This window comes from Quercus lobata, chromosome 1 (assembly GCF_001633185.2).
Source record: "Quercus lobata isolate SW786 chromosome 1, ValleyOak3.0 Primary Assembly, whole genome shotgun sequence".
In the NCBI taxonomy this organism is placed as follows: domain Eukaryota; kingdom Viridiplantae; phylum Streptophyta; class Magnoliopsida; order Fagales; family Fagaceae; genus Quercus; species Quercus lobata.
Genome location: NC_044904.1, coordinates 22,941,188 through 22,957,127, shown reverse-complemented (window position 1 = coordinate 22,957,127; position 15,940 = coordinate 22,941,188). Strand labels below are relative to the sequence as shown.

The following is a 15,940-nucleotide window of genomic DNA, read 5'->3' as shown; positions in this document are numbered from 1 at the left end:
ATGAAGTATTACATAATATATATATATATATATATTATAAAAAAACAATTGTGGAGGGGTCATGTCCCCTAGATCTATTAATAGTTACGTCCCAGCCATTAAGACCTTGCAAATGTAGGCAACATGACCCACTACCAAAATCAATAGTAAGATCATGATGTCTTCTAAAGCACAAATGGTGATTTCTTTGTTCTTAACTTGTTGGTCTATTCTGTGTTCTTTGGTACTTCCAGGCGAATTTCACTGTAAAAGATTGGAAATTAAAATACCATTTCAGTTTGCACCAGAAAGGGAGATAATACATATGTGAATTAATCAGCTTGTCCGCCATTTCAATTTTCCCACGTGAAGTAGCACTAGTGATTTAGACCTCGATCTGACCTCTTATAATAATTCATCCAAAAAATATATATACCTAAAATTTAAGAATTGAACTCTTTTCACGTCTGATAGCAATGACATGATAGAAGAAAGTAATTACTTAAAACTACGTATTTTATTTAATAGATCGATAGTTGGTAAAAGGGGATATTTAAACCCGATTATCAATATTAAAGAGACTAGGATAGAAAGTGCTATTTTAATTGCCAAACTGTTGAGTTTGAGCTGCAAAGTTCTTGATAAGCTTGATATTAGATGACAAGATACAAAAGCTTTCCGGAAATGCTAAGCGACATCTCCACATTTATTGCTAATATATTATTATATTTAACCAACTATCACGAAAATTCTTATCAAAAAAAAAAAAACTATCACGAAAATTTAAAGTCTTGTCTTGCAAACGTTGCCACTCATTCTGGAACGAAGAGGATTGTAGCCCTCCTATTCATTACCTGTAAAATGACACAAATTTTTGGGGTTAACGAAGAAGTCCTATTAGTACACCATAAAGTTATTAGAGGTTATTCCGATCCATGCCGTTGGACCAAAAATGATAAAAGAAAAGACACTGTAAAGTTTTTCATGTTCATGGCGCCATAAAGTTACCCATTATTTTGTAACTTATTCTTTGTTTATGTCATTGAAATTAAAATAAAATCTTATTATTTATAACTTTTGACAATTCAAACTTTGCCTAGACTAAAAATAATTGGTGCTCTAGCTTGATAATAATAACAATCATTATAATGGGATCATTATAGATTTAAATTTTATTGTATTTATAAAAAATAAAAAATAAAACAATTTGGTGTAGATCTAACTTATCTAATTTGAGTTAATCTATAATGACTATACATACATAGTGAATAAGACAACACGTGTATGTATAAGGATTAACAGGTACGTAAACATGTTAGACTACTTACACAATTTTAATTTTCTCAAAAAAAAAAAAAAAAAAAAAAACTTACACAATTTTAATTTATTCTACATAAAAATAACATTTTATAATTCTCATAACATCTTTTTAATCTCTATAAATTAACTTCAAATATCAAGGATTCAATTGTTTTTTAATTAATAAAAATTAATTTTTATCACAATAACTGTACAATACATCCTTGATGTGTTATTTTTTCACCATAATTTTCAGGTGTCAAATAAGAAAAAATCCTATAAAATGTTTCACGTGGAGGGGATAGGGGCAACAAAGTCTTCACAGTATTTGTAAATAATTTGATATAACTTGAGAATTTTCATTTGCAAATTATTAACTAAATTAAAAATTAATTTCAATTAAGCTATTCACAAGAATTTATGTAGAAAACAAATATTGTATAGAAAAATTGTGAAACATAAGCATACTTGAATGTGAAGTAGTGGACACGTCCAATGGTGGAGGAGGCTGATTATGGTTATGTGGAGGGTCATAGTCAGGGAACAAAGTTTTCTCATTATCTATAAATAACATGAAACGTCATGAGAAATTTCATTTGCCAATTTATTAACTAAATTAATTAATTTTCAATTCATCTATTTAGAAAAATTGATGTAGAAAATGTATATTATATAGAAAAATTAACAAACATACTCGAAAGTGAAGTAGACACATCCAATGGAGGAGGGGGTCGATTATGATTATGTGGTGGATCGTAGTCGGGGAACAAAGTCTTCTCATTCTCTGCAAATAAAATGAAATATCATGAGAAATTCTGTTTGCCAAATTGTCAAATAAATTAAAAATTAAAAAAAAAATTCTCATGATTCTTTTCTATATTATGGAGAAACGAAAGTATGTTCAACATTGTTATGACTGTAGAATACATACCCAATGGGAATTGGCGAGCGAAGCACACTGTGGTAAAGCTAAGCAAGAGGAAGAAACACAATCGCTCTTGAAAATCCGTCCCTCTCTTTCACTGTCTCACTTTCTTACAAAAAGCCTGAAGCTAGTACGTGAAAACCTTGTAATGACGACCTGCATTTATATAGGAAAAATGATGTCTATTGACTATTGTCTTGACAACTGGTCTACCATGATTACCGGCTGAATAGTTTCTATCGTAAAACCTACTACACATAATAAGCATTTAGCAAATTGGCAAAACTGCTTGACACCTGGAACATTTGTGTCAAAAAAATAATTGCTTGAAATTATCTCATTAAATGTTAAGATGCTTATAAATTGATATATGTAATAAATAAGAAAGAGACAAAAATTCTAGTTGTAATTAGATGAGATAGTTGGAAAGCAATAAATACTACTATTTTTCCCCCGCCCCTAGCATTAGATACGTGAGAAATCAATGGATTAAAATAAGTATAACTCTTTTAAAGTTATACCAAGTATAATTTGAACTCATCTCATATATATATATATATATATATATATAAGATTGGATTCAAGTTACACCAGGTGTAGCTCTAAATAATGTTACATCACTAAATATTTTTTAAGTGAATGCGAATTTTAACAAATCAACCATTGGATTACGTTGTCTTTGTATATTCTCCATATTTGCAAAATTTCAAGGTGATCAAAGATCGATAACTATGTTATCAATCAATTGTTTAAATTCAAGCTTTTGTAGTTTAAAATATTGCATAAAATATGAGTTTATGAATCAAATAGTAAATAAGTTACACATTTTTAGATTGTAGATTTCTAAGAAATTTAATGGTTAGAAAATCACCATAATCAATGTCATCTTTTGAATGTTCAAATATTTGTATAAACACCCTTAAACGTTTAGACCCCCAATTTACAACTTAACCAATTCAAGTATTATGTCAAACAACTAGTGTGCGGAAAATGAACATAAGCTATAATATAGAATTAGAAAAACTATCTAAACCAAATTAAAATCACAACCCACAGCAGATAATAAAAGGCAAAGATACAAAGGAAGGAAGATGCAAACACAAAGACAACACACGATGTGTTATCGAAGAGGAAACTGAAGCCCTCGGCGTAAAACCTCTCCGCCGCCCTCCAAGCGGTAAACAATCCACTAGAAAATGTAGTTGGGATACATGGACAGCAATAGACCCTCCAAGCCTAATCTACCCAGTGCACCTAAGCCCTCCAAGCTTCTTACTCCAACGAGGTTGCGCCAAACTTTTTTCTTTTCTAGCTTCCCGGATTCTGCTACTAGGCCGTAGCATCAACCAATGTAGATTGGTTCCTTCCTAACTGCTTCCCAGAAAACCAAACAGCACTCTCACAGTGATGAATATGGTGAGAACAAGGTTTTGGTAAAATGCCTCTCAAGGGTTTGACAATGGAGAGGAAGAGAGTTGAGGAATTTAAAGAGACTCTAATGTATAGATTGTAAGTGAATCAATCTTATTTTTCTTTAGGGTTTCTCTCTCAAAATTCTCTCTGGAAGCTCTCTTTCATTTGTGGGTATAAGGGGTATTTATACTGGAGTGAGAGAGGAATGTGAAACGTCAGGTTTTACAAAATAGGGGTGGCTCGCGGCTTGGCCTCGCGACTTGCCTAAGTCGTGAGACCCAGTCGCGAGATAACCGTATGGCCAGTTGTCCTGTTTTGCCCTGTAGTGCTCCAGCTAGCATGACTATTCACCTTCTGGCATGCTTGGCACGTGTGTTGCATCTGGCGGCTTACAACCGCGAGCCACCCGCGAGATCAAGCCGCGAATCTCTGTTTTCTTGCACACTCTTGAGTAATCAACACTCTATCTCACTCACTACCCTTACAACAAACCCTCCTAAATACAGGGTTACTAAATGCTGAAATACAAGCAAATTTGGCACGGAATAAAGCCAATAAGATGGTTGATTAAATTCAACCTTACATCTTTAAAATTAATTGCTAATTAATTTGAGAGAATATATATTATATTATTTTCTACTTTCTTTCTCTCCCCTAATTAATTCATACCTAACCTTGCATAAATGCCTATTCTCAATGTTCTTGAGTTGCATATTTTCTTTCTTATGAACTTTTACATTCTTATCTAGTATTACTTGAAGTTTAGATAATCCTAACCTAAGAATATCCACGTATTGGCTCCTTAAACGTTTATTTATTTATTTTTTATATATTAATGGTTGGTGGCTCCTTAAATGTTGAGAGAGAGAGAGAGAGAGAGAGAGAGAGAGAGAGAGAGAGATTTAATATGGTAAGAACTCCTACTCTCCTGGCATTATTGTTGGCTTGTCATATGGTAGGGATTAGAATTTGAAATACAAACAAATTCTATTCACTACAGATCAAATTTTGATAGTTCAATCTTATTATAATCTTTACAATTTGATAATTTTATTTTATCTCTAAGGATCATATTTGGTTTCATTTGTTTTTCTCCTTATAAAAGCAATATCTAAGAGGCTAAGATCATTTAACAGTAACTCTTCCTCACTAAGATAAATATCTCCCTTATTAAGAGTAAGGTTTTTAGACCCGGACCATTCATTGAACCGTAAAAGGAAGAGGTTCTACGTTTTTGAGGTCGAACCGGGTCGAACCGTGATGACGTCATAATTAATTCAATAATTAATTAAAGCCTAAATATATATATTAAATTTATAAAACTAGCAAAACTGACAATATATCGATATATGTGAGGGAAATTTAATGATTTTCAAGCATATATTTAATAATTAAATAAGAAAGTTAATAAAATAAAATAATAACCATGAAAACATTAAAATTTATGATTAATTTTTGAACTAAAGTTGAATATCTTTGAAGGATTTTAATTATAATTTTTTTATTCCTTGTAAGAGATGGATAATTTAATTAAGTAGAATAAAATTGTGTTAAGTTGTTTCTTTTTTTTTTTTCTTTTTTTTCTTTTTTTTTAAATTGCTAAGGGGTTGGACCACACGGTTCTCACCGGTTTGTGCGGTCCAACCCCGGTTTTAAGGGTTCACAGAATTAACAAAAAATCTGGTTCTTTAGGCTTAAAAAACCGGTTTTCATCTCGATTTAGTTCGGTTCTGAAAACTGTGATTAAGAGCATCCACTTGCGGTTGATTTTCACATTCCACCACAAGATTTGTGAATCCAAAATAAAGAAATCTAATTTAGATCCAAATAATCATTTGCTGAACGGCCTCACATATCAAATAATCAATATGTAAATACCAAATAAGAATAAGTCCATAAGAAATAAAATCTACAACTCAAGAAATATTGAGAATAGGCTTTTGTGCAAGGTTAAGGTTGAATTAATTAGGAGAGAGAAAGAAAGTAGAAAAGAAAATAATATAATATTCTCTCAAAAAACTTTTTTTTGAGTAAACAATAATACTTATTAGAATACACACAAAAATAGCAATACTTATATTTTAAACTAGGTTTATAATATTAGTGTTTTAATTAGGTTAGCTAATATGAACAACAATTAATTTTAGAAATAACATTGATTATAGATATTTTCTAACCATTAGATTTCTTAGAAATCTACGATCTAAAAAATGTGTAATTTTTGTAGAGTTATATATATTTATATATATATATATATATATTTATTTATACTATGCCTAAAATTTATAATTTGAACTCTTTTCACATTTGAGAGCAATGATCTCATAGAAGAAAATAATTGCTTGAAATTATATATTTTATTTAATTAATAGATCGATAGTTGGGGAAGGGGATATTTGAACCCTAATTACCTACCTTAAAGACGTCAAGATAGGAAGTGCCATTTTAAATTTTTAATTGCCAATCAGTTGAGTTTGAGCTACAAAGTTCTTGACATGCTTGGCATTAGATGACAAGATACAAAAGTTTTCTGAAAATGCTAAATGACATTTCCTCATTTATTGTTAATACATTATATTTAATCAACGATTGCAAAAATTTAGAGTCTGCCTTTGCAACGTTGCCACCCTTTCTGGGACGGGTAGGGTTGTAGCCCTCCTATTCATTCGCTGCAAAATGACACAAATTTTTGTGGTTAATGAAGATGTCTTATTATTAGTACACTACGTGACAGACAAATAAGTAAATAATTCATGAAAATTTTTCCAATAAGAATTTTTTTTTTTTTTTTTTTGGCTTTCTATTAGAGGTTATTTTATTCCGTGTCATTCAACCAAAAAAGATAAAATAAAAAGACACCATAAAGTTTTCATGTTCATGGCGTCATAAAGTAATTACCCATAATTTTATAACTTATACATTGTTATGCCATTGAAATTCAAATAAAATCTAATTATTTATAAATTTTGACAATTCAAACTTTGCCTACACTAAAATAGTTGGTGTCATAGCTTGATAATAAGAAAAATTATTATGAAGAGGATGTTATAGATTTAAAATTTACTGTATTTATATAATAAATAAAACAATATGGCGTAGTTCTTATATATATATATATATATATAGAAAAATATGGTGTAGATCTAACTTATCTAATTTAAGTTTTTTTTTTTTTTTTTAAGAGAGAGAATTTAAATCTATAGCGTCCGCTCCTGATGATAACTCTTTATCATCAAATCAAGACATCAATCAGTTTTTGGAGTAAACGGAGATTGAACCCCAGATCTCTTATACAACCATATGAGACTTTACCAATTGAGTTAACTAGAATCCACTATCTAATTTAAGTTAATCTATAATAATTGCACATACATAGTGAATAAGAGTATAATTCAATAAGACAACACATACACACACACACACACACACATATATATATATATATATATGTATAACGATTAACGGGTGCATAAACATGTTGCACTACTTACAGAATTTTAATTTATTCTATAGTAAAATAACTTTTAATAATTCTCATAATATCTTTTCAATTCCTATAAATTAATTTCAAATATTTTCTCAAAAAAAAAAAGTTTCAAATATCAAGAACACAATTGTTTTTTTTAATTAATACAAATTATTTTTTAGCACAATAATTGTACTGTAGAGTGTAGGTCCTTGATGTGTTAAGTTTTCACCGCAATTTTAGGTGTCAAATAAATAAATAAATAACCTACAAAATGTTTCATGTGGAGGGGATAGGGGGGACAAAGTCTTCACAATATAAATAATGTGATATATCTTCAAAATTTCCTTTGCCAGATTATCAACAAAATTAAAAATTAATTTCAATTAAGCTATTCACAAGAATTTAGGTAGAAAAAAAAAATATTTTATAGAAAAATGGTCAAACATAAACATACTTGAAAGTGGAGTGGACACATCCAACAAAGGAGCACGAGGTCGATTTTGGTCATGTGGAGGGTCATAGTTGGGGAACAAAGTCTTCTCATTATCTGTAAGTAACATGAAATGCCGACATAAATTTCCTTTGCCAATTTATCAACTAAATTAAAATTAATTTTCAATTCATATATTTACAAAATTTTATGAAGAAATGTATATTATATATAAAAGTTATCAAACATACTCGAAAGTAAAGTAGACACATCCGACGGAGGATGAAAGTTATGTGGAGGGGTGTAATCAAGGAACAAAGTCTCCTCATTATCTACAAGTAAAATGAATTGTCTTGAGAAACTCTCTTTACCAAATTGTAAACTAAATTTAATCTATTCACAACAATTTATGTAGAAAATGGTTGTTGTAAAGAAAAATTATCAAACATACTTGAAAGTAAAGTGGACACATCAGGGGGAGGACGAAAGGTATGTGGAGGGGTGTAGTCGGGGAACAAAGTCTCCTCTTTCTCTGCAAGTGAAATGAATTGTCTTGAGAAACACTCTTTCCCAAATTGTCAACTAAATTAAAATTTAATTTCTATTAATCTATTCAAAACAATTTATGTAGAAAATGGCTATTGTAAAGAAAAATGATCAAACATACTCGAAAGTAAAGTGGACACATCTAGGGGTGGACGAAAGGTATGTGGAGGGGTGTAGTCGGGGAACAATGTCTCCTCTTTCTCTGCAAGTGAAATTAATTGTCATGAGAAACTCTCTTTTCCAAATTGTCAACTAAATTAAAAATTCATTTCTATTAATCTATTCACAACAATTTATGTAGAAAATGATTGTTGTAAAGAAAAATTATCAAACATACTCAAAAGTAAAGTGGACACATCTGGGGGAGGACCAAAGGTATGTGGAAGGGTGTAGTCAGGGAACAAAGTATCCTCTTTCTCTACAAGTGAAATGAATTGTCTTGAGAAACTTTCTTCGCCAAATTGTCAACTAAATTAAAATTTAATTTCTATTAATCTATTCAAAACAATTTATGTAGAAAATGATTGTTGTAAAGAAAAATGATCAAACATACTAGAAAGTAAAGTAGACACATCTGGGGGTGGACGAAAGGTATGTGGTGGGGTGTAGTCAGGGAACAAAGTCTCCTCTTTCTCTGCAAGTGAAATTAATTTTCTTGAGAAACTCTCTTTTCCAAATTGTCAACTAAATTACAATTTTTGTAGAAAATGATTGTTGTAAAGAAAAATTATCAAACATTCTCGAAAGTAAAGTGGACACATCTGGGGGGGGGGGGGGGATGAAAGGTATGTGGAAGGGTGTAGTCAGGGAACAAAGTCTTCTCTTTCTCGGCAGGTGAAATGAATTGTCTTGAGAAAATCTCTTCACCAAATCTTCAACTAAATTAAATTTTAATTTCTATTGATCTATTCAAAAAAATTTATGTAGAAAATGGCTATTGTAATGAAAAATGATCAAACATACTTGAAAGTAAAGTGGACACATCTGGGGGTGGACGAAAGGTATGTGGTGGGGTGTAGTCGGGGAACAAAGTCTCTTCTTTCTCTGCAAGTGAAATTAATTGTCTTGAGAAACTCTCTTTTCCAAATTGTCAACTAAATTAAAATTTAATTTCTATTAATCTATTCAAAACAATTTATGTAGAAAATGATTGTTGTAAAGAAAAATGATCAAACATACTCGAAAGTAAAGTAGACACATCTGGGGGTGGACGAAAGGTATGTGGTGGGGTGTAGTCAGGGAACAAAGTCTCCTCTTTCTCTGCAAGTGAAATTAATTTTCTTGAGAAACTCTCTTTTCCAAATTGTCAACTAAATTACAATTTTTGTAGAAAATGATTGTTGTAAAGAAAAATTATCAAACATTCTCGAAAGTAAAGTGGACACATCTGGGGGGGGGGGGATGAAAGGTATGTGGAAGGGTGTAGTCAGGGAACAAATTCTTCTCTTTCTCGGCAGGTGAAATGAATTGTCTTGAGAAAATCTCTTCACCAAATCTTCAACTAAATTAAATTTTAATTTCTATTGATCCATTCAAAAAAATTTATGTAGAAAATGGCTATTGTAATGAAAAATGATCAAACATACTTGAAAGTAAAGTGGACACATCTGGGGGTGGACGAAAGGTATGTGGTGGGGTGTAGTCGGGGAACAAAGTCTCTTCTTTCTCTGCAAGTGAAATAAATTGTCTTGAGAAACTCTCTTTTCCAAATTGTCAACTAAATTAAAATTTAATTTCTATTAATCTATTCAAAACAATTTATGTAGAAAATGATTGTTGTAAAGAAAAATGATCAAACATACTCGAAAGTAAAGTAGACACATCTGGGGGTGGACGAAAGGTATGTGGTGGGGTGTAGTCAGGGAACAAAGTCTCCTCTTTCTCTGCAAGTGAAATTAATTTTCTTGAGAAACTCTCTTTTCCAAATTGTCAACTAAATTACAATTTTTGTAGAAAATGATTGTTGTAAAGAAAAATTATCAAACATTCTCGAAAGTAAAGTGGACACATCTGGGGGGGGGGGGGAATGAAGGTATGTGGAAGGGTGTAGTCAGGGAACAAAGTCTTCTCTTTCTCGGCAGGTGAAATGAATTGTCTTGAGAAAATCTCTTCACCAAATCTTCAACTAAATTAAATTTTAATTTCTATTGATCTATTCAAAAAAATTTATGTAGAAAATGGCTATTGTAATGAAAAATGATCAAACATACTTGAAAGTAAAGTGGACACATCTGGGGGTGGACGAAAGGTATGTGGTGGGGTGTAGTCGGGGAACAAAGTCTCTTCTTTCTTGCAAGTGAAATTAATTGTCTTGAGAAACTCTCTTTTCCAAATTGTCAACTAAATTAAAATTTAATTTCTATTAATCTATTCAAAACAATTTATGTAGAAAATGATTGTTGTAAAGAAAAATGATCAAACATACTCGAAAGTAAAGTAGACACATCTGGGGGTGGACGAAAGGTATGTGGTGGGGTGTAGTCAGGGAACAAAGTCTCCTCTTTCTCTGCAAGTGAAATTAATTTTCTTGAGAAACTCTCTTTTCCAAATTGTCAACTAAATTACAATTTTTGTAGAAAATGATTGTTGTAAAGAAAAATTATCAAACATTCTCGAAAGTAAAGTGGACACATCTGGGGGGGGGGGGGGGATGAAAGGTATGTGGAGGGGTGTAGTCAGGGAACAAAGTCTTCTCTTTCTCTGCAGGTGAAATGAATTGTCTTGAGAAAATCTCTTCACCAAATCGTCAACTAAATTAAATTTTAATTTCTATTGATCTATTCAAAAAAATTTATGTAGAAAATGGCTATTGTAATGAAAAATGATCAAACATACTTGAAAGTAAAGTGGACACATCTGGGGGTGGACGAAAGGTATGTGGTGGGGTGTAGTCGGGGAACAAAGTCTCTTCTTTCTCTTCAAGTGAAATTAATTGTCTTGAGAAACTCTCTTTTCCAAATTGTCAACTAAATTAAAATTTAATTTCTATTAATCTATTCAAAACAATTTATGTAGAAAATGATTGTTGTAAAGAAAAATGATCAAACATACTCAAAAGTAAAGTAGACACATCTGGGGGTGTACGAAAGGTATGTGGTGGGGTGTAGTCAGGGAACAAAGTCTTCTCTTTCTCTGCAGGTGAAATGAATTGTCTTGAGAAAATCTCTTCACCAAATCGTCAACTAAATTAAATTTTAATTTCTATTGATCTATTCAAAAAAATTTATGTAGAAAATGGCTATTGTAATGAAAAATGATCAAACATACTTGAAAGTAAAGTGGACACATCTGGGGGTGGACGAAAGGTATGTGGTGGGGTGTAGTCAGGGAACAAAGTCTCTTCTTTCTCTGCAAGTGAAATTAATTGTCTTGAGAAACTCTCTTTTCCAAATTGTCAACTAAATTAAAATTTAATTTCTATTAATCTATTCAAAACAATTTATGTAGAAAATGATTGTTGTAAAGAAAAATGATCAAACATACTCGAAAGTAAAGTAGACACATCTGGGAGTGGACGAAAGGTATGTGGTGGGGTGTAGTCAGGGAACAAAGTCTCCTCTTTCTTTGCAAGTGGAATTAATTTTCTTGAGAAACTCTCTTTGCCAAATTGTCAACTAAATTTCAATTTTTGTAGAAAATGATTATTGTAAAGAAAAATTATCAAACATTCTCGAAAGTAAAGTGGACACATCTGGGGGGGGGGGGGGATGAAAGGTATGTGGAGGGGTGTAGTCAGGGAACAAAGTCTTCTCTTTCTCTGCAGGTGAAATGAATTGTCTTGAGAAAATCTCTTCACCAAATCTTCAACTAAATTAAATTTTAATTTCTATTGATCTATTCAAAAAAATTTATGTAGAAAATGGCTATTGTAATGAAAAATGATCAAACATATTTGAAAGTAAAGTGGACACATCTGGGGGTGGACGAAAGGTATGTGGTGGGGTGTAGTCGGGGAACAAAGTCTCTTCTTTCTTTGCAAGTGAAATTAATTGTCTTGAGAAACTCTCTTTTCCAAATTGTCAACTAAATTAAAAATTTAATTTCTATTAATCTATTCACAACAATTTATGTAGAAAATGATTGTTGCAAAGAAAAATTATCAAACATACTCGAAAGTAAACTGGACACATCTGGGGGGGGACGAAAGGTATGTGGAGGGGTGTAGTCGGGTAACAAAGTCTCCTCTTTCTCTGCATGTGAAATGAATTGTCTTGAGAAACTCGCTTTGCCAAATTGTCAACTAAATTATAATTTAATTTCTTTTAATCTATTCAAAACAATTTATGTAGAAAGTGGCTATTGTAAAGAAAAATGAACAAACATCCTCGAAAGTAAAGTGGACACATCTGGGGGAGGACAAAAGGTATGTGGAGGGGTGTAGTCAGGGAACAAAGTCTCCTCTTTCTCTGCAAGTAAAATGAATTGCCTTGAGAAATTCACTTTGCCAAATTGTCCGCTAAATTGAAAATTAATTTCTATTAAGCTATTCACAAAAATTTATGTAGAAAATGGTTTTTGTAAAGAGATATTATCAAACATACTTAAAAGTGAAGTGGACACATCCGAGGAAGGTTGAAAGGTATGTGGAGGGGAATGTGGAGGTGTATGTGGTGGGATGTAGTTGGAGAACAAAGTCTTCTCATCCTCTTCATGTAAAATGAATAGTCTTAAGAAAATATTTTTGCCAAATTGCCAACTAAATTATTAAAAAAAAAAAAAATCTCATGATTCTCTTTTATAACATGGAGAAATGAAAGTTTGTTCAACATTGTTACAAATGTAGCATACATACCCCAAGGGATTAGGCGAGCCAAGCACACTATGGCAAAGCTAAGCAAGAGGAAGAAGCACAACTGTGTTTGGAAATCCATCTTTCTCTTTCACTATCTCACTCTCTTACAAAAAGCCTAAAGCTAGTACATGAAAATCTTGTTATGACAACCCCTGTTTATATAGAACAATGTCTCTCAAAATTAGTTTGGAAAGAAAGTCTTCAAACTTCTCATATATTTCTTTTTTGGGTTTGAATTTTGAAAATCTAACTGTAAAATTTCATTTTCCTCATATTCTTAATATGCATATCAAATTTTGTTTAAATCGGATGTTATTTAACATTCAATCAATAAATATATTTTTTATACATAATTTTATATGACAGAAATTTGAAATTTTAACAATTGTTTGATGACATAGCAATTAATCTTTAGCCTTCTTGAAATTATGCAGGCATGAATGATATAATAAAAACATTCAATCCAATAGTTAAATTTTCAAAATTTATACTCAATATAAAGATATATAAGGAGTTTGAAAGGTTTCATTCCAAACTAGTTTGGAAAGAAACTTTGTTTATTTATATAGAAAAAATGATGTTTATTGTCTTGACAATTGGTCTATCATACATTTTTAACAACGACATTTGACTTTCGGTTAAAATAATGAAATTTTGTCATATTATGTCTTGAGGCCTCACAATTTTACATATCAATATTCATTTTGAGATAATTCAAGTTAAAACTGGTATAACTTCACAAGAATTACATTATTTATAATTGATCATGTCATTATTGGAACTTTATTGTTTGCATCTCAATTTATTTCATTAATGGCATCATTTTCTCTCTCCTATTTATTACATTTAAGGGGCAAATGTTTCTTTGTAATAAATAAGCCTTCATTAAATGTAATAAATAAAAGATAGAAAAAAAAAATTCTATTAAAGAAACAAATAATTCCCCACTAAATGTAATAATTAAGAAAGAGGAAAAAAAAAAAAGATGCCATTAATGAGATAAATTGATTATTTCCAAAAGGGCTTATTACATTTCCCTTTCTTGAGGTTTGGGAGAACGACAATCCACCCCAAACATGAATGAAAAAAAAAATACTTACCTCCTTTAGGTTGGAAGAAATTAACACTCCCTTAACAATAAATACATTTTAATAACAATTATCATTATCAAAATTTGTATTTAATTTTTCATATTCAAACACAATCATAATAAAATCCTAATTATCAAATTTAACTTATATACAAAATAAAAGTGAGAAAAAAATCATTTTTTAAAGTCAAAATTGTATTTTTTTTTTTTTTTCATGCATTATGGGTTGCTGATTAGATAGTAAATTTATTATAATCATTACTCTAATATGTTTTTCTAATTAAAGCTAAAATAGACCCTAAATTTAAATTCTTTATAAAAATCTTGTCATAATTAAAATAAAAGAATATTATTAATGACCATAATTACCTATTAAAACTATCATAATGATTAATTTCCTATATTTAATTAGACTAACTAAAAAATAAAAGACAATTAATAACTAGCATAATTACCTATTAATAACTATCATGATGATTATATTTTATACTTATAAGACAGTATAAAAAAGATTATTAATAATTATTATGATTATTAAATTCATATTTATACAAAATAAAATAAAAGAGAAAAAAAAATCATATTAAGTTGTGCTTCTATGTTTGAGTTAAATGTTAATAACTATTAGGGTAAATTTTAAATTACACCCTTAAAGTTTGGGGGTATTTGGATTTTATACTTTAAAGTTTTAGAATTTAGATTTTACCCCTTTGAAGTTTTAGAGTGTTTGAATTTTACACCCTAACGTTTTAGAATTTGAAATTTACCCCATAAATATTAGGGATGTTTGGATTTTACTTTTTAAAGATTGGGAATGTTTTGGAATTTGCACCATGAAATTTCTGAATTTAGGAGTGTTAAATCAAAAGTCCAAACACTTCTAAACTTTTGGAGGTAAAATCCAAATTCTGAAACGCTAGGATGTAAAATCCAAATACCCCAAATTTCAAGGTGTAAAATCTAAACACTTCTAAACTTTAGGAGTGTAATTTGCAATTTACCATAACTATTATAATGATTAAAATTTAATATTAAGAAAAATTAATAGATGCTCTAAGGACATTGGTTTAAGACATATTCTTGTAAACTTTTTGTTGGAAATGAAAAAAAAAATTAATTTTTTTTGAAAATTTTTTTATATTTTTCATAAAAGTGGTATCAAAATATTTCTAAAATAGTTTATTAACAATTGCTCTAAAAACACCCACTAATATATCCCTTTTATAACTAGACAATAGTTTTGAAATAATATGATTATTAAAATTTATATTTATATTAAAAAATAAAAGCTAGAAAAAAAATCATATTTGGTTGAGCTTCTATGTCCGGGTTAAATTTAGCATTAATATCCTTTGTAGGCAAAGTATTGAAGCAACTTGCCACAAATGCATCTTTAGCGTGCATTTGGATAAGAATGAAAAATTAAAATTATTTTACTATTCAGTTTATTTTGTTACAATTCATAGACCCCACTACACTTTTTAGTACTATTCATGGGCCTCACTATACAATTTTAACTAACTTTTATCTTTATCTACAGTATTTTCAGCAATAAGTTTTCAATTTCAGCAAAATAAGCGGAATCCAAACAGACCCTTAATCTATCAGGTTATTATACCGTATCCCTTTTTTTTTTGGGCATGATACTTACCTAAATTTAAACTATTATCTGTATATATTAAGAGGATTCAGAAAGTTAGTTATTACTTTTTTTTCCTGTCAAAAATACCCCTAAATTAATTAACCAACAACTTAAAAATTGGGTTAAAATAGTAAATTGGCAAAAGAAAGTTAGTTATTTTTTTTTTACTGTAAAAAATATCCTTACCTAAAACATAAAAATGGGGTTAAAATAGTAAATTGATAAAAATAATAAATTCCTACTTCTACGTTGAAATGCATGCCTTCTTGCTTCTAATAAAATCTCATATGTTGATTTAAAGAGAAATGATATGTCCACAATATTTTTACAACAAATCTTAAGTGGCAGATTGTTA

At 30.1% G+C, this 15,940-nt stretch overlaps 1 long non-coding RNA gene across 1 annotated transcript; it reads right to left on the bottom strand.

Annotated features, from left to right (window-relative positions):
• Window positions 1-751: 751 nt before the first annotated feature.
• On the bottom strand, window positions 752-2,287 carry LOC115983744. The gene is made up of 4 exons (XR_004090181.1): window positions 2,210-2,287; window positions 1,973-2,062; window positions 1,747-1,839; window positions 752-833 (listed from the first exon to the last, which is right to left on the bottom strand). It is a non-coding gene; the product is annotated as an uncharacterized LOC115983744 (long non-coding RNA).
• Between the last annotated feature and the right edge of the window lie 13,653 nt (window positions 2,288-15,940).